Genomic DNA, 25,760 nt, shown 5'->3' on the forward strand with positions numbered 1-25,760 from the left:
CTATGAATTGGAAATAAGCAAGATTTTATCTACATACACTGTGAAGGCAAAAGAGAAAACTGCAGAACCACTTTCTCCTTGAGAGATTCGGATTAAATAGCAATGTACAGTTTGCAATAACTCTGAGTACTCCACAAAGAGTTAAGAAATGTAGCACAAGTCTTTCATGGCAGAGGACAGAGATGGCTCCCTCCCTCAGGCTCCCTGGTCTGGAGGGACACAACCGACCAGGAGCCTGGATGGTCAGTCACTCTCATACCAAGACTGTGGTTCTAGACCTGCACATTCACACAAGAGATGAAAAGCAGCATCTCCATTTACTGCCTTATGGCTGGAGCAGTCAGGACTCAACCAAGTACCCCTGTCTCTCAATCAGGAGCCTCCCATGCATCAATCAAATGTTATGGTGAGTGTGAACAAGGGGGTGGGAAATGGAAGAGAAAGAGGCAGAATGCTTCATTGGCTAGGGAAAGAGATGGATCTGAAGAGGTGAGGGTGGCAAGAAACAGGCTGACATGAGTGGCCTGCTTGCCACTTTAGTCCAAGGTTATGTCCAGGCCTGCACTATCACCATGGCCAAATCTTGGTCTGAGACTCTGAAACAACCAAGGGGCCTGTGTTGATGTCTGTGGTTCCTGACAAAATGATGGGTATGTAGAGAGGCCTGTGGTCTGGGCCACCACCTGGGGCCATGGCGGTGTATGTGGACCATGATCCTGTGGAGGCCATGATGACCTGAATGGCCTGAGCTGCTACCTGCGGCCATGGTGACATTGGCCTGGCCTAATGCCTAGGACTATGTATGGGTTCATGGTCCTAAGATAGCCAGGATCTGAGTTGATGTCTGCTGGCCTATATTGCCACCAAAGGCAACAAAGATGCCCAGGGTCTAAGTCATAGCATGTGACCATGTTTGTGTCCAGGGGCTTTGCTGCCACTAGGGAAATGCCCATTTGTCAGGAGCTAGCCCTGGTCAGATACAAAAGTCTCCTTAACAAGAGGCCTGGCGACCTCCATGCTAAACAGCTGAATGGAGACCCCCGCCAAGGAAACCCTTGGCAGTGCACGCCAACAAGGAAGTCCTGCTTGCCGATTGCGACGGACGTTGGTCTGGGAACATTCTCACCGCTCATGAGCAACTGATTCCCTGGTAAGTCCCCCTCATTCCGTTCCATAATAATGGGCCAAAAGTTGTCTAAGGAGGTCAAATTCATTAGGGATTTTAAGACTTCCTTTCGGGAAAGAGGAGTTCTAGTAAAATGTAAAGACTTAATTCAAGTTTTTGCTTTTTTGTCAAGAACATGTCCATGGGTCATTTTAGAAGGCCCAGACATTCATCCCCTAACTTGGACAAAGGTCAGAGAGGATCTTAATAAATTGCTCAAAGAAAAGGGACCTGAGGCAGTTCCCTTACAGACTTTTAGTTATTGGAATCTTATTAATGGTATCCTTACCAATTCCCCTGGCTCTGCTCACCTTACTTCTGCAATTAAAAACTTTCTTGAGCCCCTCTCCCATGCTCATTCTCCCACTTCTGACTTCCCCATAGACAAACCTCCATCCTCTCCCTGTCCTTCAATTTCTATCCCTATGTCCCCTGAAGAGACCCAACCCCCCTGTCACATCTTACAGACAAACCTCCCTTAAGCCACCCGCCCCCTGTAATCTCTATCCCTCTTTACAGGGCCTCTAGCCTCATTCCCCTAAAAACCTTAAAAGTTACCCTGTCTTTCGTTCAAACCCCAAGCCAGAAACCGATCACCTAAGTCCCTCAGACAAGAAGTGGCGACTGCTTATCACAACCCCAACTGGCCTCCCTTCTCAGGCTTTACAGCCCCTACAAGGCCTCTGCCTTATCCCTCAGCCCCCCTTCTCCCATCTTCCACAGATGCCTTAATTCAAGCTAAAATCCATCTCACCCAACAAATATCAGAACTTAAAGAGGTCTTACAATTATAGCAGGAGTTTTCACAGCTCTCTCTAGACCTCACATCCCTCCAGACCACAGTTGGCCAATCGATCTTCGGATTCCTCACTCAGCCCATTACAGCCCCTAAACCCTCCCTTCCACCAGGTGCCAGGCAAAAAATCTCCAAATCCACTAAGCTGGCCTTTCCTGTCCTAACCCGCCAGGGCTCCAAACATACACCATCCTCCTCTGACCAAGAACCCTTCTCTACTCATACAACTAGGGAGGAGGATGAGGAGGAAAACTCAGAGGATGAAATTAATGAGAGGGATGAAAATGACTCTGAGTCAGATAATGAGAACCAAGATAAACAAACAGAAATAACCAAAAACATCTTTAAAAAATTAAAATTTAAAGCCCTTAAGGAACTTAATTCATTGGTCAAAAATTACAGTCCCACTGCATCTTTCACCCTTGCCTTTCTAGAGGCCCTCTCAGGAGAGGGATGCCTCACCCCAGCCGAATAGCACCTTGTAGTGCAGGCAGTCCTTAGCTGCGGGCAATACTTAACTTGGAAATCTGAATTCTATGACCGTTGCCGAGACCTTGCTACCAAGAATCAACAAAGGCCCTCCACTCAAAAATGGACCCTTGATAAACTCACTGGTCAAGGAAAATTTGTCTCTGAAAATCTACAGATTAAGCTTCCCATGGGTCTCTTAGTACAAACCTCTCAGGCTGCTACTGGTGCTTGGCGGGCTCTCCCAGGCCGAGGGTCCATGCTTACACCCCTTACTAAGATCATTCAGGGAGCCAATGAACCTAATACAGAATTTGTAGGGAGACTTACAAAGGCTGCAGAATGGGTTTTGAGCACAGAAGAAACTGACAACAAACTCCTTAAACAACTAGCATTTGAGAACACCAACAGCGTTTGCCGCAATATCCTCAGAGGCACCTTTAGAAACAAGTCCCTTGAGGAAATGATTCGGGCCTGCAATGATATTGACCCTTTTTCTCAAAAACTCTCACAGAGCATTTCCCAGGGGGTCACTATTGCTATTGGTGCAGCTCTTCAAATAACAGGTAACAACAGAGCTTTCTTTAAATGCCAACCATCTAGACATTTTGCTAAAAAATGTCCCCAAAATATTACACCCCAACCTTCAGAGGGCGTCCTGACATCTCGATTCCAAAATGGCATTTCGACCCTTGTCCCTTCACCCCTGCCGAAAACTGTCTGTCCCAGGTGCAAAAAGGGTAAACATTGGCTCAGGGACTGTAGATCCAAAACTGATGTTCAAGGGAATCCCCTGCCTCCTCCTCAGGGAAACCGGTTGAGGGGCCAGCCCTGGGCCCCACAGCCAATCCCCTTCTTGCCAGCATCGGGGCCAAGCCTGCAGGCACAATCCTTCCAACCTGCGCCTCCAAGCTCTACAGAGCCACCCCCGGAAGCGCAGGACTGGACCTGTGTGCCGCCACTGACTCAATACTAAACCCTGAGGATGGTGTACAGATTCTCTCCACAGGGATTTCTGGCCCACCACCCTCAGATACTTGTTTCCTCATTCTTGGTCGAGCCTCCTCTACCTCCCAGGGCCAGGGGATCATTGAGAGAGCTCACCAAACACTTAAAGACATGCTATTTAAACTATATTCAGGAGGAGGAATTCTATACCCTACTAAAGGCAATCATAAAAACCTACTCAATCATGCATTGTTTGTGCTAAATTTCCTTGTGCTACAGGAAAATCAGCTGAGGATCGCCTCTGGCATCCATCAACGGCTAAAAACTATGCTCAGGCCTTATGGAAGGATCCCCTAACTCATAAATGGCACGGACCAGACCCGGTCCTCATTTGGGGAAAAGGACATGCATGTACTTTTGATACTCAGGCCAATAATGCTAGATGGTTGCCTGAACACCTTTTATAACTATATAATCCACCCAGGGAAGCCCCTGAGAAGTCTAATTCTGCTTAATTCCAGATAAAGGATGATGTCTTTTTGGCTACTTGTGTGTTTCTCACCTTCAATTGCCATTGCCGTTGCAAGCCCTTATCAGATCTACAACTACACCTGGATGATCAACAACCAAGCTGGTGATGTTGCCAATGCCTCTACATACATTGGAACTCAGCCCTCTTATTCCCCCCTGATAGTAGATCTTTGTGCCTTTGCTATAAGAGCCAACCCTCTCTGGGGAACTTCCTCCCATTTTATGCCACAAACTAGACCTGTCAATACCTCCACGCGGTATGCAACCACCCCTAATTGCTATAATCGGTTCACTAGAACTTATCTTACAATGGCACCTATATACGTCTGTCTTGGCTCTCACAGAGATCTTTCTCTAGAGGCTCACTGTGGATTTGAGAATGATTACTTCTGTGCCTCTTAGGGGTGTGAGTCCACCGGAGATACATACTGGGAACACTCCTCTAGTTGGGACCTTATTACAGTTAAGAGACTAGACCCTCATCCCAACAACTTAATTCAGGGCCAACCCTCCTTAATTCCCGCTGTGGCTCCCATTGGTGTAACCCCCTACAAATTACCTTTACCGATAAGGGGAAATCATCTTCCCTTTGGCAAGGAAGAGGTGCCAAAATGGGCCTTCGCTTCTACATTTCAGGCCATGACATTGGCCTTACCTTTAAGATCCAGCTGCTAAAAAACCTTCCTTTCACCGAAAAGGTAGCCATCAGACCCAACCCAGAGTTACATCCCAATAAGGGCACCAAGGGCAAACTTCCTCCACAGATACCCCCTGCCACTAGCTCCATGGCCCATCTCTCTACTGTGTTTCAGCTGACCATCCCTCCGGGCCCTCCCTCCTCCGCTGACCTTATTCTTTCACTAATTAATTCTACTGTTCAGGTCATCCACCAGGCCAACCAGTCCCTTATAGAGGATTGTTGGGTCTGCTATTCTTCCGCCCCTCACTTTTATGAGGACATTGCAGGATTTTGGGACCTATACCCCACTAATGATACCTTTTCCCTACCCTGACGGCCAAGGACTAACACCCGGACAAGTGTCAGGTTTAGGCCTATGCCTTCTTGGGCTAAAAATGCTTCCCCCAGCCCCCTTTCTCAAATTTGCAATCAAACCCTTATAGTTAATTCCTATTTTCTTTGCACCTCAACTTTTAATAATTCTTATCTCTCCTGCTCCTCAGGATTAACCACTTATATTGTTACCTCGATATTTTTGTCTAAAAGAGATTATTGTGTCCTGGTTCAATTATTGCCCTGTCTAACCATCCATGATCCAAATACCTTTTTGAATTTCTAGGACCGAGGCGCTGCCCTCCAGTCCAGATCCAAAAGGGAGGCCATTACTGCTATCACCTTGGCTGTTATCTTAGGCCTGGGGGCCACGGGAGCAGGAACAGGCATAGCCTCGTTAGTCACCTCCAATAGACAATACTCACAATTAAGCGCAGCAGTAGATAAAGACTTACAAGAGCTACAGAGGGGACTAAAAAATCTCAAAGACTCTGTTGCCTCCCTCTCTGAGGTTGTATTACAAAACAGAAGAGGCCTAGACTTACTCTTTCTGCACTAAGGAGGTCTCTGTACGGCCCTGAAAGAATAATGCTGTTTTTATGCAGATAAAATGGGCCTAGTCGAAGATAGCCTAAAAAGGGTTCAGGATAGCCTAGAAAAATGTACAAAAACAGAGAGAACAAGCAGAATCATGGTACAAAAATTGGTTTTCCACCTCTCCATGGCTCTCCACTCTGTTACCTTCCATCCTTGGTCCTATGGTTGGGCTTCTCTTATTAATTTCCTTCGGGCCATGGGCTTTTCAAAGATTAACCAAATTCATTAAGTCTCAGATTGACACCATTGTAGGGGAAGCTATAGCCACGCCTACTTAGCTTGCGAGGGCGTGGTCAGGGGACGTAGGATGACTGCATTTTCGCTTTCGGTTTCTCTTTGGGGCTTGCATACAGACTGCTGCCACGCCAGCTGGCTAGGTCGCTCTGTAAGTAAGGCTTTTCTCTATTAAATACCCTTATATTTCTACTTGACTGCATATTGGTAATTTCCCACTATACACCATCCTCAGAAAACTGGTTTCAGTTCATTATCATCCCCTGGAGGTATGAGACCCTGAGCTGCCTGACCATAATGAAAACCCCAACAATACTCCTAGAGGCCTAGACTTTTCGGGCCTTGAACATCGAACCTCTCAGTTCCCTTGGCCTTGGAGATGTCAATGACGGGATTATCGTGATGTCGCAGGCCAGACGCCAACCCATCTCACCAGCTGTAGTGCTCCTCAATGACAGGATTAGCATGAGGCTACGACCCCAGAGGCCCACTCCGAGCACTCTCGAGCTGCTTGCCTTATGAAAGGTCCCCTGAGTTCTGGGGGCAGAATCACCTCATGTAGCCTAAGACAGAGGCTCTACCCCTCACTGTCATATAAATGACAATATCATAAACATAGGGTCATGGCTGCGGATGCCCATCACGTAGCCTAAGGCATATGCTCCATTCTATTATACATAGAAGGGGGAGATGTCAGGAGCCAGCCCTGGTTAGATATAAAAGTCTCCTTTAAAAGAGGCTTGGCGACCTCCTTGCTAAACCACCAATTTTGTCAAACACCAAAACCCCTTAGGTTATTGTTCCGAGATAAACCACAGGAATGTTCTGGGACACCTGCCCAGACCTGAGGGCACTAAAACACCCACTCCTCCCCCTCCCTTACTTCTTCTTTCTTTACTTCCTCCTTTCTCTTTAAAAACTCCTTGCTTAAGTTCAATAAACAGACCTTGACAACCCATTGCTTGATCTTGCTCTTTCTCGCCCATTTATTTTCAGGCTTAGTCCCCCTCGTGACCCACAAATTGCCATAACCCCGAGTGCTGGGGCACCCATTTGATGGGCCTGCACTGTCAAGTGGGTCCGTGGTGTCATCCATGTCAAGGCTGCTGCCAGGGTCTATTTCTGGGTCCATGGCCCTGCTGCAACCAGGATCTGTTTGGTGTCTGTGGCTCCTGTTGCCCCTGAGGGCTCTGCAAATGCCCAGGGTCTGGGCCATCAGCTGGGGTCAGGAGGGTATCTGAAGGTCATGGTGAAGTGGGGGACATACAGATTTGTGTGTGACCTATGCTGCTACAGGGTGACATAGTATCATCTGCTGGACTGCTGACAAGGGCTATGTCTGAGTCTGTGACCCTACTGCACCTATAATCTGTGCTGAAGTCCTTGGCTCCGGATGACATCAAAGACCAAAGACCTTGCAATACTAGAGTTCTGGGCCACCACTTGGGCCATATTGGTGTCTGAGGGCCATGCTGCTATCAGGAACATACTAATGTGGGTAGCCTGAGATGCCAACTGGTGACATGGTGTCACTTGGGTCAAGGCTGCTGCCTAGGACCATATCAGAGTCTGTGGCCCTACCACAGCCGGGGTCTGTGTTTGTGTCTGTTGCCATGTTGTCAGCAGTAATCACACAGATATTCTGGGTCTGGGCAGCAACCTGTGACCAGGTGAGATTCAGGATCCTTGCTGCTGCCAGGGTCATACTGATCAGAATTGCCTGTAATCTGACCTGAGGCCATGGTACTGTCTGGATCAGGTTGCTGCAGAGGGCCATGTCTGGGTCTTAGCCTATAGGGAGTGGCATTATTAGGAGGTGTGGATTTGTTGGAATGGTATGACCTTGATAGAGGAAGTGTGTCACTGTGGAGGCAGGCTTTGAAGTTTTCTGTGCTCAAGATACCACCCAGTGTCTCAGATCATTTCCTGTTGCCTGCAAGATGTAGGGCTTTCAGCTACTTCTCTATCACTGTGTCTGCTTGCATGTCTGTATGCTCCCTGCCATGATGCTAATGGACTGAACCTCTGAATTGTAAGTGAGACACTAATTGTAGAGGTTATAATGCATGCTTTCAAATTTGGTACTTTACTGTTGCACCTATATGTGGTATAGTAGTAGTACTATGACTACGGGCAAGAGCAATAAGCTATCCCTACAAGTCAATCACACAAGCATGATTAGAAACAACCAGTTAATGTACTGTGTACTGTGTCAATTAACTACACTACTCGGTACTAGGTGCATTCAATATATTTTACCCAACATTTTCAATTTATGTTGCATTTGTCAATGTAGAATGCCATCATAATTTGATGTACTTCTTAAATGCCACTGGTAAGCACAAAATGCCTACAGAATATACATACAAAAAGAAATACATAACACCCAAAGAATAAACACAACTCATGGAAGAGAAAGGGAGGAAAGGAAAAGCTTGACAGATGGCTTGTTTCTTGATATTCAGTTGTCATTCTGACAATTCCTATTTAAATATTTGTTAAAAGAGTAATCTACTACAGAGTCTATTATGGGGTAGGTTAAGCAATGATTGAGAATAGCCTAGTCATATTTGATAATGCAAGTCCAGTGTGAATGTTCTTGATGAGGTGGTTATCCTCCTGGCTATGAAACAAGGATTCAGGAGTCTTGAATTGCTTTGGCAATGAAATTGGAAGTTCTTTGTTTTGTTTTTTTTTTACTTTAAGGTATTTTCATGTGGAAAGCAGAAAAGGGAGATTTAGTTGATGTGGCCACATTGGGAAGAAAGATAAAGAAGCAAAGAAAATACCCATCACCCCTACCCCAACCTACTCCCACCCATGCCAAGTCCAATTTGAAGATCCTGAAGTAAAATTACAATTAAAACAGATTGCCAAGGACATGCACATCTAAGCAATCCCAGTCAAGTTGTCATCATGCCAAAAACTGACCATCATAGACTGGATTTAACACTCACTCTGTAAGATTGTCTGACAAATGTGAAATCACTTTTATAGAGATGTTTCCCCTTTGGTGTATTTTCCTTCTGCCAGTATGAGAATCCCAGGGAAATTACCATTTCATTAGGGTTCATTGTTTCAGTTGTCTGATAGTAATATTTAGAAATACAAGTATCTCTTTAAAATATCATCATTCCTACCAAGAGAGTTACAAACTTCCCCTTGTTGTTTAACACCACAGTTTTGAGGTGCAATGTGTCTATGTCTGAAACAAACAAAATAAACACAAATCTAATAGGGACCATGCTTAAAACATGTACAGTTAGTGGATACTCATGCATATGAAATATTTTTCACAACCTCCGGATTTTAGTGTCTTTTGACAAGACTAAAACAAGTGACTCAATCTCGTTGTTTGAGAAAGGGTCTTTTCATGAAGCCTAGGTTGGCCTTAAACTAAATACCCTCCTGTTTCCACTTCACTGCAATTGTAGGTGATACCCTGCTCTGAGTGACTTTATGTCAGTTCTGACAACTTCCCCCCTTATCCAGATAGTTAATAAACAATGTCATCAGGGAACAAATTTGTGTTGATGCTCTTTCTGTCATCCTGACTGACAATTTGTATTCTTTTTTCTATGCTGACGTCTTGCATTCTATTTTACTTTATTACGTAAAATGCTGTCAATGTGTTTTCCAACAGATTTTTCAGGTATGCATCCAGTATTCATTTTGATGGCTGGTTTTAATAGTGACCTAAATATATGAACTTGCTTAATCATAATCCATAACTTTCGCATCGACCACTCACGTGACTACATTTGCCAAAATGAATAACATAAATTAATAATAAATCATTTCTTGACAATTTGTCTTTACTCACTGTAAGATTTTATGTTCATAATTTAGTTGTACAGAAGTCTTGTACATCATATGCTTTTTCAAGAGAATATGAACAAATTTTTACATTATATTCCCACACCATAGTCATTCAGCCTAAGTCTGTATTTCAACTAGTTTCAGTGTTCACAGCAGGCCTTTTAATCTAGAAGCAACTCATTTAGAGTCATTTGGTTTATTTTCTCAAGAAACCTAGCACAAATCCTCAAACTCTGACAATTTGTAGAGTGAAGTGTGCTTATGAGAATTATGAATGTGCAACCCTTTCAAAGAAAATGTTGCAGTTGTTGATGGTTTTCCTTCTTATAAGTGCTGTTTTTTATGTATGTAATTTTCATAAACACACACACACACACACACACACACACACACACACACACACACACACACACAATTTCCTACCAAACTTCTGTGGAAATAGTTTAGGAAATGTTTAGCTGAAAATTAAATGAAGTGAATTTGATTACTTGTCATCAGTCTGTTTACATTTTGAATTGCTGATAGGAAACTCTAACATAAAAATCTAAAACATAAAATTTATAGTTCGTGCCACAAACTTTCACCAACTTTCACTACTTTTCACCTGAGGAATCTTACATTAAAGATCTTATTAATTTCATTAATTTGATTGATGAATTCAACATTTCCTCTCCCTTCCTGGGTTCATATCATATTTAACTTGGATATTAGTGATCTGTTCAGTGTGCCATTTTTAGATCATTACTCTGTTTTAACCACTTTTTATTTAAACTCTTGGCAAAATTTAACAGATGTATATACTAGTTCAATGATATGACACTGATAATTCAATGTAGTTATATTTTCCTTATGGCATATATCTGTTTTATGATCATGAAATTTTATTTCTGCAAAATTGTTCTTAATTTTATATTTTCCCATTGTATCTTTTATTAGTCAATAATTGTCATGTCACTTTAACTTTGATTTTATACCACATCTTTTTTATTTTGAGCTTTTATTACTTCAGCTACTTCTGTTTATACATATTATAGAAAATTACAGAAAAATTATTAGATATATTCTTGTCACTGATACAAATTTGGTGCAGAAGTGTTAATAATAAAATTTTGAAATTTATCATTTTATTATATAATATTAACTCATTTAAAGTATGTAAAGTATCCCATTTTAAGAATACTAGGATGAGTCTTCCAACCTGTATCAACCCAATCAAGATTATTCCTTACAGGGCTGGAGTGGAGGCTCAGCACTTAACAGTGATTGTTGTTCTCACAGAGGACCTGAATTTGGTTTCAAACACCCAACTGAGGTTTCACAACCTACAGTAACTACCTCCAACTCCAGAAAACTGAATGTCTTCTTTTTACTTCTTGCAGCTCCATCCTGCATATGGTATACTGTTACGATAAATCTTTCTGCCAAAAGCCACTGAGCCCCACCGCCACATGTATGCTTTATTGCCCGCCCGAGTTAGGCCCAAATGAATACATAGAAACTTGTATTAGGTTTAAAGCTGCTTGGCCAATCACTAGGATTCTCATCTGTTAGCTCAGTCTTAACTATCATACATCTATATATTTTATAAGACTTATCTTATCGGACACCTTATTGGCCTCCCTCCTTGCTGGGATCACATCTTGCTGCTGGAGCAGGAGCGGAGGGGAAAAAGGGGGCCCTTCCTGTTTCTCCTTCGCTTAAATATGAGTCTCCTTGCTATGTCACTTCCTGCCTGGATCACCACTTCTCTACTACATTTCCCAGAATCCTCTTTGACTCCTAGTCCCATCTACTTGCTGTCTCATTGGCCAAACAATATTTTATTTAACAATCAATAAGATAAACATACACAGTACATTCCCCACCAGTATACATACAGGGCAAAGGTAGAAAGATATTTAATGCCTGCCTAAGTTCAATGTACTTACACACATACATATGTGTGTATAGCACTTAGGCTGAACTGAACTCTGGAATCCAGTTGCAAAGAGGGGGGAATGATGAGCAAAGTAGTGAAGACCAGCCTGGAGAAACCCACAGAAAGAGCTGACCTGAACAAGGGGGAGCTCATGGACCCCAGATTGATAGCTGGGAAACCAGCATAGGACTGGTCCAGACCCCCTGAAGGAAGAAGTCAGTTTGGAGGTCTGGGCAATCTATGGGGCCTCTGGTAGTGATCAGTATTTATCTCTAGTACATTTATGGACTTTGGGAGCCCACTCCACATAGAGGGATAATCTCTCAGCCTAGACACATGGGGGTGGGGGTCTAGGATCTGCTCCAAATGATATGACAGACTTTAAAGATACCCCATGGAAGGCCTCACCCTCCCTAGGGAGCATATAGGGGTTGGGATAGGGGGTGGGAGGGCAGGGGAGTATGGGATGGAGAGGGAACTGAGACTGACATGTAAAAGGAGCTTGTTTCAACTATATGTATATATATATATATATATATATATATATATATATATATATTATGAAGTAAATATGCTGCTTCTATGTTACTTGGAAGAGGATTTGTATTTCCTTAGCTTTTATGTCAACTTAATTCACTTTAAAAGTAAACAACTTTACAAATAAGGGCTAAGCCTGCCAATTTTATTTTGTTCGTTTTACACTGAAGCCCACTTGATTTGGTGGTGAGGTATTAAAAAGAGCATTGGTACTTTGAATAGGTATGGCTCTCACAGACTCATGTGTTTGAATGCTTGGCAAGAGTAGCTGGTGTGGCCTCATTAGAGTAGGCGTAGACTTCTCAGAGGAAGTGTGTCAATATTGGGGCAGGCCTTGAGGTCTCTTATGCCCATTTATGCCCAGTGTGGGACACAGCTCAGTTGCTGTTTTCAAGATGTAGAACTCTCAACTGCCTCTCCAGCACTATGTGCCTGTGCAATGCATTGTTTCCTACTCTGCTCATAATGGACTAAACCTCTGAAATTTTTAGCCACCCCAATTAAATGTTTTACTTTATAAAAGGTGCCATGGTAATGGTGTCTCCTTACAACAATAGAAACCCTAAGAGAGAGGGGAAATATATAGCTGTGTGTATCTGTATTTGTTACCATTTGCTACAGGAGGAAGTTCTCTGATGGTGGTTGAGCAAGGCACTGATTTATGATTTTAGCAGAATTTCATTAGGCATCATTTTAGTGATGCAGTTTTTTGTCTTTAGAGCAGGTGTAGGGGAAGCTGTAGCCACGCTTTCTTAGGGGCTGGCTACAGGTGTGCCTGACCACGCTTGTGAGGGCGTGGTCAGAGTGATATAGTGTGACTGCGTTTGTGCTTTTAGATTTTCTTTTGCTTCTTGCTGTATTGGCTGCTGCCACTGGCTGGCTAGGTTGCTCTGTAAGTAAGGCTTTTCCCTATTAAATACCCTTATATTTCTACCTGACTCCGTATTGGTAATTTCCCACTATATCTGGTGTCAGAAGTGGGATATTGGAAACCTACACCCAATTTGGGACAGGCTGTGGGTTCCATCGGGCCTGCAGCGTAGGCCCAAAAAGCGCCCTCTCTCCACAGGCGTTCCCGGCTAACAGCCGACCAACTACAGCTGACCTGCTCAAAACCATCCACCCAACCTGGAGACAGTTTCTAGCTGCCTAGAGGTGAGTAAGCCTCGGCTCTCAGCAGAGGCTTCCCCTGGCCGCTGCTGTTTCAGTGGTTACAGCCGCAAAGCCGTATACTCTCTAAGATAAGCACAGCCGCTTTTGTGACCTCTCTCCACCGCTGACTGACTGCTGCCAAATGCTGCGAACTCACTGAACACCTGTGCCACCCACTGGTCAAAGATATTTACTACATGTGGAGTAGAAATCAGATAAAATTGTGGCAAAATATTTATCATTTGCTAAAATTGGTAATATTTTTGCTTATTATGTGAATTCACTGTTTGAGGAGGATGCTAATTTGCCAATTACTGGCCTATATGCCATAATGGCAGTTAGCTTGCTGGTACAAATAGTATTACTAGCCAGAGGACTCAGGAACAGGGACAGAGATAACCTCACCACCTGCTTACAGGAAATAACAGCTTTACACAATGAGGTTTTAGAGAACAGATTAGGTCAGACCACAATTGTGCAGCAAGTGGAACAGAAATTGGATGATAAGCTTGGCTCTGTGTCCAATACACTAAAGACAGAGCTGTCTGACGAGATGCAGCGTATTTATGATAAGATAAACACAGAGAGATCCTCCATGTCTGAGGCCTTAGAGGCTAGGCTGTCAGAAGACCATGACCAGCTAAAGAATATCTATAGCCAGCTAGAAACTCAGATAGGCAATGTTACTCATCAACTAGATGCAACGGTGCAAAATACCAAGCATAGGGTTGAAGAATTGGACAATGCCATTCAATCAGTTATTAAAGCATCCAAGGTAGCAGATCAGAAATTTGAGTCTAGATTTAAATGTTTAAAAGATAATTTACAGTACAGGGCTGACAGATTACATAGGTCCATACGGTCAATTGCTGAGGACTCAAAATCAACAAATCATGACCTCTAATGTAGACTCTAATACCTAGCATTTAGCATTTGATTTTACCTTTATATTTGGGCTATATAGTCTCTGGTTCTTGGTTACCCAAACTGTGGGAGGTATGAGTTCTATCTTGTGAAGTGGGCCTTAGAGTCAAATCACATACTAATTGATTACTCTCACAAAATGTATGCCACCATTGCCCTAGCATATCTCAAATGCAAGGCACCATTGCAATTCAAAGGTTTGTGACTGACTTAGTACTTAAATTTCTCATTTAGTAGTGTGCAGAGTACTTTCCTCTATTAAACATGCTAGTGTGTAGGGGTAAAGGCTCTATGTAAATGCAAGCTCAACTTTTCTCTGTTCAGTGGGTTTTATTGGTTTTATATTCAGCAACAGAAACTTGCCATGGGTTTGTGGAGACCAACTTACAATATTGGCTACAGTCTGGGTTGTTTGGCGGTTCCCTTGGGATACCACTGGTCAACGCCCCCCATGTCAGCAGGAAGCAGTCTTTAGAATTCGACCCCCTTATTCCTTAACCTGCTATGTCTAACACCCCACATTTTAAAATAATAAGTAGAGGTGGGAATGAAAGGTTCAGGCTTTAATGCTGATTGGCTCTACCTCTTTTAGAGACAGACTCACTGACAACAGTCTGGTCATGCACAGGGATGTGCCATCACCTCATCAACCACAATGAATTTATAGCCTAAGTGAGGACTCTGGGCACACATGGAACCTCAGTGTGCATGTGCAGTCTTCCCTTTAAAAGTTCCAACTTCTCTGCTTCACTCTCTCTCTGCTTCTTCTTCACTCTGTTCTTCTCTTCTCCCACCTACGCACTCTCTCTCTCTCTCTCTCTATGTTGACCAGCCATGGTGGTTAGCCATTAACTTTTTCTCTTCTCTCTTAGTCTCCCTACTCTTCCAGGCCTATAATAAAATTATTAATATGTCTCATCTTGAGCCTCCTCTTTTTTTATATCTAATTTAAACAAAAACATAACATTTATATCTCATTTGGATGTAACACAATCCATGTACTGGAAGCTTCATTTGATGACAAGAGAGACCCTGTTGGGGTTCTGTCTACCCCATTATTTGGCAATTTCATTTAGATCACATTCATAAATGCATATGCTTAGGAGGATTCTACTGTATTATGTTTCCATATTACCCATAAATGGCTCTTACTTTTCCCACTATCCCCGAATTCCTTTCCTTGCCCCCCCTTTGCCTCCTTCCAATTTGATTCTCTCCAGTCCCTCTTTCCATCCATTGAAACTACCCATACCGTTTCCCTTTTCTAAGAAGATCTATCTGTCTCCCCTCATTCCTTACTCTTTTAACCTCTGTGGTTGTTTGGGTTGTAGCTATTGACTTAACAAATAATACCCTCGTATAGGTGCATAGACTCCATATTTGTCTTTGTTGGACCATGGACATCTATAAAAGTAATCTCTGACCTTGAGCACATCCTATGAATAGCAAAATAGTATGGACAAGTATTTTGAAAAAATATTTAGTTCCAGTTTTTGAGAACATGTACTTTCTAAACATTTAATAAATCTTAAATAAATAGCTTGGTAATAGATCACCAATAGATTACTGGAATTTTGATAAATCAAGTAAAATTCCATGGTGATGGGTGAGATTTTGTTATCTGCCTAGCATACCAATTTATTGTTCTGAGATCAATAGGGCCATGTTAGTCATTTAAAACTAGTTAGTAGAAGGCATTTTATTACAGAAAAATCAAGATTCATCAGAGTTCCCTGCAGCCCTAAAGCTTGTCTGATAGAAAGAATTTTGAATATGTGATCAACAAAGCACTTGACTCAACTTCAAAGAAAGCCAACTTTGATTGCAAGAGGGTATTTAACTTAAAGTAATGGCAAGAAATACAACAGAGAGGTCAGATTCAAAACAAAATTGAGTTGCAGAAATATTTGTGTTTTTATGACCTACAAAATAATTTATACTGATTCTGTTGACTGCAATTGCTCTGTAGGTGTGTTTTATTCATTACAATGCCTGTAAAATGTAAGCTTTCATATAGAATTTGTTGTACTTTGAGGTATACTGTGCATTAATATTTTGACCTCAAGCACCATATTTAACTTCTCTTGAGCTTAGATTATTTTATATGGAAAAATGTAACAATATTTTTCCTCAGTACCACAAAGAATTGCTCTGTGATTAAAGAAATAATTAAAGATAGTACTTTTGGTTATAATATATAATATAAATGTAACAAAATATAACTAAATAGGGAAGTACCAAAAAGTGCTCTGGCATGCATGCAAGTTTTGTTATGGTTCTGGTATGCAAGACATAAAATAAGTATATATTGAAGATACTCAGTGTTTTCTAAACATAATCTATTTGAAGCAAAATAATGATGAAAGCTGCAAAAATATCAATGCAGTAGAGACAAAGGTCATTTTTGAGTGCTTTATAATTTATGTCTGATATAAAAAGCTTGGAATGGCACTTATTTCATATAGGCAGATCAAAGTATGTGGGAAAATCTAAATTTAGAATAATTCTATATTATGTTGAAGAATGAGCATGGGAGATTCCCTGTAATATCCTGCCACTCAATAAGCCATATATAAAGCACACTGGGTCAAAGTGATCAAATAATAATGGTACATATAACAAAAGAAGTAATACTTTTAATATTCCATATATTTTATAGCTTGATCCTGAAATGTTATCTGCAGGTTCATATTTGAACACTTCTTTCTGCTCTGTGCCACTTTGCAGGAAGTCTAATGCTATCAGAAGATGGCACCTAGATGGGAGCATTTCATGAGAATTGGACCTTTGAATATTAGTCCCAGATACTTCCTTTGCTTGCTGGTTTAATATCATGCGAACCTACCTGCTCATGTCATTATGAACTCCCCCATGCCTTCCACAGCATGGTGAAACAATACAATCACAGTACATCAGTCAAATTCATTATTTGTTTCTTTAACTTCCTTTGTGAGGTATTAAGTGACAGTCCAATAAATGTAACCAAGTATGCCAATAATGTGTCATTTAACATTCAGGAAAGTTCTGTGAGTTAGCATTGCTGTTTTCATTTTACCCCAGAGCAAAATGAAGATACATGACGTGCATTAAATTCTTAAGGTCTTGTCCTAATAATACAGTGAAATGCAACATGTCTATATATTGTAAAAATTGATTTATTTTTATGTAATCAAGACCAAGTGTAAATATGAGCAATTCTTCCAAAATACTTCTGTATTATATTCATGGAATTTTGAGACATATCTGAGCAGTATAATTTCAGAGGAAATAAGTGAACTTCAAAACACTTATATCAACTATAATTTCCACCCCTAAAAAGAATCCATGGAAACCACAAGTAATGGGTTTTATTTTAAGTACTAGTTCTTACTGCTTGTCAGTCAATGTCTGAAACACTGTGTTAAAAAAGCTACCTACACATCCAGAGTCAGAAGGAAAGAGTAATCAGTTACTAATAATTGATGGCATACTTGTCAACTTGCTGTCATCATAGAATCATGTTTTATTGTCTAGATTTAAGTTAAGTTGGAGTCAGAAGTTACTAGTCCTCTCCTCATGAGAGAAAGCATGCATATGGCTTCATCATTTCCTACATTTCATTCTGAAAAGAAGATAATGAGACAGTATTCTAAGGGAAATATTTGATAGAACAACATTCATGAAAGGACTAGAAAAATGACAGGAGAGATTGATATTCAGACTTTACTTCTTTCATGCTATGACCAGCATAACATTATTGTAAAACACAAAAGGGCTCATCTCAGAGATATGTTGGACAGCTTTATGACTAGTTCATTGGTATTGTTTGGTGTTGCACCTAAAGTCTCATAAAATGAAAATTAGAATATTAATTAGAGTATATGTTTATTTGAGCAATAATATTGCTTTATAGATTTGCTAAGAACAAAGGAAATTAGTCTCAACCCTGTGGTTTCCTAAAGTAAAATCACAAAAGTCTATCTACATTTTCATATTCAAGAAGTAAAACAAAGAATTAAGATGTCTAGTCTAAGTGAAAGGGGTAGCAAAACAGAGTTTAATTAAAGTTATTCCTTATTAATGATAGTCTCTCTAAAGCAATTCAGAAGAAAGTGAGATTTAGCAAATTAGTTTAAACGTAAAAAGTAGAAATTTGTGATAAGAATACAGTAATACACACACACACAGACACACACACACACACACACACACACACACACACACACACACATATATATATATATATATATATATATATATACATATATATATATATATACTATACATATAGATACGTTCTATTAATACTCTTTTTTTCTCCCAAGCCTATGTATATTTTTAAACACACCAATGCAACCCATTTAGAGGTTTTTTTTTCTGCCTCACTCGGTATTTACTGTGTAATCTGTAATCTTCTGTCTGCATGAGAAAAAATCCAAGCTCCCATGTAGGGTTCTGGCAGAGCTTGCACTGGCAGCTTAAGCTTGCAGGAATTGTTGTGAGACTACGGGAATCCACCATGCATCTTAGCTCATGGTGTACTGGCAGCTGCCAGGAGATGTGTATCTGTACTGTGGTCAAAATGAAAGAAACAAGATTAAGACGCTAAGTTTGGCTTTGTTATTGTGTGTTTAGAACCTTTTATAAGCTTTTTTTTAGATCGTATGTGGATCTATGCCAGGCATTGGGTGCCATTTGTAGGAGTAGTTTTCGTGTCCCAACCTCCTACTCCCAAATAAGCAACAAGAAGACTTAATATTACTTATAAATGCTCAGCCAATAGCTCATGTTTGTTACTTGCTATCTCTTACATTTTAAATTAACCCACATTGCTTGTATATGCTCTGCCACATGACAGTACCTTTATTAGCATGACACATTCACCTCCTGCTCCCTCTGCATCTGCTCACAACTCTAAACTATACCCTTCTTCCTCCCAGAATTCTCTCTATGTTATAATGTCTTCCTGCCCTGCTATCAGTCAATTATCATTTTTATTAACAATGAGAGCAATACATATTTACAGTGTACAAAGATTGTTCCCTAACACTTGTGTTTGTGAGTCTTTATGGGTGTAGTTTCTGACAGTAATAGGAGACACAATTTCACAGCAGATTTCCTGATCTTCTGGCTCTTAAGATCTTTCCTCCCCTCTTCTACAGTGATCCCTCAGGAGTGAGCCTTAGGTGAAGGAGTTATGTTAGAGATATAGCCTGCATCTCATGCATCTGAACTCTACAACTCTGCATTATGATTGATTGTACTATTCAGTTATGGTTTCCATTTCTTGCAAATGTATATATTCATGATGCAGGGTGAGGACTACACTAACTTGTTGGTTTAAAAACAAATATTGATAATGTAGCTAGGGACTATACTAGGTTATCAAATTGATGGTTGTAGGTTCTTCTCTGAGACACATGATTTTACTTACCCTAGGTTGTTGACTAGGTTTCTAGTATAAGGCATGATTTTCTCTTTTGTTGAGTGGGTCAACTACAACAATATATTGCTAGGTGATAGGAACCACCAATAGTAGTGCATTTAAAAGTTTTGTGGTAATAATTCTGTAAAACTTTATAAATATTTTACAATTATATTGTGATGACTATGCATGTCTGATATTAATTCTTTTTAGCAAATATAGATGAATTAAATGCCTAATATTTTCTGTTACACATAATTATTCATAATAATTTGTATGTGTACCTATTCCATGGTGTTTTATTGTATTGCTTTAGGCTAATTCCTAGAAGTTGTATTACTGATATCAAGATTATAAACATTCTAAAATAACATTCATGATGCCGTTTGACTAATCCCCCAGGCCACTGTAATAGGGTTTCTCCAACAGCAAATTTCCTGATGTTTCTCCACTTTAAAATGACAAATTTCAGGGCTAGAGAGATGGCACAGTGGTTAAGAGCACTTAATGTTCTTTAATAGGGCTATTTGTTTGTTTGTTTGTTTGTTTCATTTTGTCCCCTTTCTCAGCATGCACATGACAGCTTACAATTGTCTGACACTCAGTTTCAGGGGATATGGTCCTCTTTTGGCTTCTGTGGCAACTAGTCATGCTCAGTGTACTTGCAGAAATACATATATATATATATATATATATATATATATATATATATATATATATATAAATTAAAGCTGTAATTTTTATTAAATTGTTATTCATCTTTTGACATATTTAAAAAATATTCATATAACAAATTATTTTGAAAATAATGTGGTGGTTGAAACATATAAATCTTTGAAAAATATTACTCCAATCATTTAATTTAAGCAATGTATCCATAAATTAATATGTTAATATAGGCCTTGGTAGTTTTCACAGGACAGAAGTCTTCCCTATGTTTGACTCGTGATCATATTTGGATTCCTAATTTTTAAAACTATTTATCTGTCTACCTACCTACCTACCTATCTATTTCTTTCACTCTCTCTCTCTCTCTCTCTCTCTCTCTCTCTCATATATATATATATATATATATATATATATATATATATATGATACTGTCCTTAGGAAAGGAAAAGAATAATAAAAAAATTATAAGCCATGTAAAGATGGGACATACACAGACAGTCTAGATCATTCATGGTATTTTGTTGTCTTTGAGTGTTCTGATTGCTGGGAAAGGAATGACAGCTTATAAAATACATTGGATTATGGAAACTGCTGGATTTAACTAACCGATATACTTTAATATCATCTTGACATTAAAATTTAAGTCAAAAGATGTGTTACTTTGGGGGAGATGCTATGCTTTTTTCCCACATGAAATGAGAGTCTGTGGACTCATTCTGGGATAAAGAAAATTAGATTTGATTGAGGAAGACCCCCCCCCCCGAAATCCTGACTACAAACATAAAGAAATAAACCTACAAGAACTACAAGACATGTGATGTATATTTTATCTGCTCAAACACATAACAAAAATCATCTATGGCTGACTTGTTTACAATACACAGTCTACTTATGTTAATGTAGATATGTGTGCTACCTTTAAAAGTTTATGTATCTTCAGAACAAGGGGACCAGGGCACAAAAGGATGGTCCAGGTGATCCAACACCCAAAACAGCTTCAAGGCTCTTGACTGTTTTCCTTTCCTCATTGGTGTCTCAGAGTCAGGTGTCTCTTCATCAGCAGACTCTGGGCATAGAGGCAGGCTTGTCTCAGGAACAAAGTGCCTGCCTAGAATGCTCATGCAAGCTGTCCTGGGAACCTGTGGCTTGGGTAGGTTGGCTGCAGTTTCTCCACAAGGAAAAGCACAACAACCTGTTATCATATACCAAGTGTTCACCCTAAGAAGGTGCATAAAATAACACTGTACACTTCAACAGGTTGTATATATGTATTTAGAAATATATATATGTGTGTGTGTTTATGTATACACAACATATGCATGCATATATGTTTGTATAACAATGATCAATTTCAAGAGACTAACAACTTGCAAGAAGAGACATATGAGAGGATTTGGAGGAAGAAAAAGAAAGGAAAATGATATAATTATAATCTCAAGAAATAAAATCATAAAATCAGAATCAATAAGAGAAAAATACATACTTACAATAAAAGCTTTTAGGTAAAACTGGGTTCTGGTGGTACCACTGTAAACTCCAAACAGATTTTAAAAGGCCTTGTTCAGGGGATTTAGTCAATTAAAATCCATAGTAAAAGCCAGTCTAAGCCACTCCAGAGGTATGAGATGATATAGCCAAGCAATGTAGGACTACAAGGAAAAGAATAAAGTCAGACTTTGCTTTTGTTTTATATGTAGTGGCCTGAGGCCTTGAATACTAATCAGATTTTTATCTTTAGGTTTGAGACTTACTTGGGATCTCCTACAGTTTTCTTTGTTCCCCTTTTTAGTTTTGGAATGGATTATCTATCCAGTGCATCCCTGTTATGTGCTTGTATTTTGAAAATATATAACATATCCAAGTTCTGAAAACTCTTAACTAGAAAGTTAGATTGCACCATACAAAACCTATCATACCTTCATATTGAACTTTTCAGCTTCCTAAATTGTGAGAAACACACTTATGATTCTCCTGAACCTCTGCTATTTTAGTTGGTGCAAACCAGACTAAAGACCACTCAATTTATTTCTACTTTATAGGTGAGAGAGGATGGATAAAAGATGACAATGCCTATTAATGAAGAGCTAGGATTAAAGTCCATCTTTTGAAGTTCTTCATCTCACTTATCTCTCACTATTCTACAATGCTTTTCTTTTCTCTTTTTTATTTAAATTAAAATCAATCTTGTTTTACATACCAATCTCAGTTCCCTCTCCCTCCTTTATCCCACTCTCCCCACCATCTTCCCATCCCATCCTGTCATCTACTCCTCTGTCATGCTTTTTGAGACAGACAATATAGGGGACACATGCAGGATCAACAGTTTAACCCAATTAACACCAAGAGGAATTTTAATTTTAACTGAATACCCCTTTTGCCTTTACAAATATTAACATTGTCATGAACACTTTCCATGTCTAGGAATGTCTGAAAAAAAGTGTCAAAATACACAATGAAATCTTTCTTTTAAAATTGCTAAGTTTTTGAATGGTCTAAAAAAATCAATAAAGTGATTCCTAATGATATTCTGCTATTTTCATAGATTGGTGCCTCATCAAATCACATATTCTAGTATACTCATCAATCAGGGCTTTGTCAACTCATCATAGAGAGGCTTCCTCAGGCAGTAGAGAACAGATGGTGCAGAGACCCGCAACCATATATTATCCAGTCAGAGAGTCTAAATTGGAGGTCTCCTTTCAGTTCCTCCTCTCAGAGCTCAGAGAGTGCTGCCACAGATGAGGAAGAAAGGCAGATTGTAGGAGTCCTAGGGATGGAGGGCATCAGGAGAACATGGCCTACTAAACCAGCTGACCATGTAGGCTCATAGGGGCTGAAGTGGCAAGCATGGGCTCTGCAGGGGTCTGCATCAGATCGTCTGTATGTAAGTTATGGTTATATAGCATGGTGTTTTCGTTGGACTCCTAACAATAGAAGAAGGTATATATCTGATTCTTTTATCTCTTTGTGGAAAATTTTCTCCTATTGGGTTGCCTTGTCGAGCCTTGATATGAAGGCTTTTGCCTTGACTTACTGTATCTTGTTTTATCCTGTTTGGTTGTTGTCTCTTGGAGGCCTTCTCCTATCTGAAAGGAAACAGATGGGGAATGGAGCCAGGGAAAGTGGACGTTGCAGTGGGAGCTGGGAGGAATGACTCAGAATGTATACATGAGAGAAGAATCTATTTTCAATTTTACAAAATGCTGTCCTTCTTCAAGCCTAAAACATCTGCAGTTCCTTTACTTCCATATAATAAAACTTTCTTGGTACACTGAAGTATGTTTTAAACCATTCTCTGTGATATAAGCTCATTCAAAGTACTTAACAAAAACACAACCTGTGAATTATTTATCATTCCCAAAGAAATGGTGCCAATAACTACATATGTGGGTAATGGAGTAATGGAACCTTTTTTTGTTTGGTTGGTTTTTTTTTTTTTTTTGGTTTGAAGAACTCTAGAAGCAAGGAATAGGTGCCAGACCTAAAGAAAACCTCAGTTCTAATTTTGGTCCTGTTATCTGGAAACAGAAACATGTTCCCTTTTCGGGTTTGAAAAATCTAGCATCCCCCATCCTGCCATCCATGTATATCAGATTACTCCAGGTCACATGTCTACTTCTAAACAAATCACTGTGATAACTGAGGTGCAATACGCTTATTTGTTTAAGCTATTACATTCTCTTGCCCTAATTTACCTGTACTCCCTTTCCAGTCACTTTCCACCAATAAATGGGGAAGGTGAATGAGAACTCAACACCTTCATAAATTATGACCCAAGACAGGCAGAGGCAGTTACCATTATTTCCTTGAACAGGTACTTGGGCACGCTGTAAGTACAAATGATCCAAACTCCAGACTCCTTAGAAAAGTTAGATGGGAAATGGGGAAGTGGCCCAGTAGCTGTGCAGGTATGTTCACTCATGCCTTCAAGATAGCTGAGTTTTGCCGGGTAATGGTGGCTCACGCCTTTAATCCCTGCACTCGGGAAGCAGAGGCAGGCAGATCTCTGTAAGTTCGAGACTAGCTTGGTCTACAAGAGCTATTTACAGGACAGCCTCCAAAGCTACAGAGAAACCCTGTCTTGAAATCCCCCTCATATAAGATAACTAAGTTTTATGGGCTTTTAAATTCATTCTTGCAATGCTCTGTCTCCCTTTTACTTCATGGTAGTGCATATATGCAGCTTTCACATACCCAGCTATTATATATCCACTCATGAGTTATAACATCAGGCAATTAAGATATATAAGGTTTGAGATTTTGTCAAATGAAAGAAAGGAAGAAAGAAAGAAAGAAAAATTTTCTTTAAGGCAACAGGAAGTACCATTTGAATGTATCACTTGCTACATTTTTCATTTATTGGAGTCAAATTTCCTTTATATATGAAGAAAAACTGCAGCTGAAAATTTATATTACAGACAGCATGGTTTTTAGGTGCTCTTCAAGGATCATTGAAATGGTATGCATATAGGGATTTCCAAAAGACCAGATGACAAAAATGTTATGAAAGGGAAAACAGTTTAAAATAATGATGGATTTGAATAATCTGTTAAAAGATTTTGAAAATATTGAAGAGAAAGCATAAGAATAGCTTCAGGAAATTCACTGCTCAATTTTAAGCAATGTGCTTTGAGGTTGTGGGATGTTACATAAACCAAAGAAATTTGTGTGGATAACTGGTACAATAATCAGAGTTTTGTATATGAATTCTGTTTCTTAAAGCCAGAGAGAGGGGAACTTAAAGGCACAAAAGCCCTTAATACCCATAATACTCTGCCTATTTGTTTTGAAAAGAGATTAGCGACAGCACATTACCATCCTATTCACAGTTTTTTTTTTTCATTCAGAACAAGGCAGATCTCTGAGAATATATTGAGCATTGAACTTTGCATGCTGTTTAACTAAAGATTGGTCAAAAAATACTGCCATTTAAGTAAGTACAGTATCTGTTCTAGATCACAGATATGGATACACTTTGAGCATATCCAGACAAATGTACTCAGATGCCTGCCATCAAAACACTCTGAATTTGAGAAGATCTTCTCATTTTTCAAACTGTAACATGAATAATAAAAACCCAGAGACAGATATTGAGGTTTGAGCTGAAGATCAGAAAAGCAAAGTAGACAAGCCAGTGTAGCTCTTACCTCTACCAAGTTGAAATGGCAATTCTGTCTCCACAAATCTCAGAGACAATGCTCTCCACAAATCCTCAAAGCAAATGCTCTCCACAAATTCTCATAGTGCAATGCTTTCCCTGTCTGGAAAATAAATCACACTTGAGACCCTTTGTTTCTTCCTTTTATACCTCTCTAGTACAGGGATTAAAAACATGAGCTCTGTTATTATTTTAGACTGATTCAATCTGGCATAGCCCTGGGTGGCCTTGAACTCACAGAGATCCATGTCTCTGTCTCCTGAGTCCTGGGATTAAAGGTGTGTGCCACTACTGTCTTGCTCTATGGTTGTGGCTAGCTTTGCATTTGATCCCAGTGGCTTTATTGGATCATAAACAATATGCCACTACATCAAACATTTGTGTTTTGTGGAATTTCATACAGCACTAGATACATAGGTGCACTGGTA

Source organism: Cricetulus griseus, chromosome X, assembly GCF_003668045.3.
Source record: "Cricetulus griseus strain 17A/GY chromosome X, alternate assembly CriGri-PICRH-1.0, whole genome shotgun sequence".
NCBI classification, from domain to species: domain Eukaryota; kingdom Metazoa; phylum Chordata; class Mammalia; order Rodentia; family Cricetidae; genus Cricetulus; species Cricetulus griseus.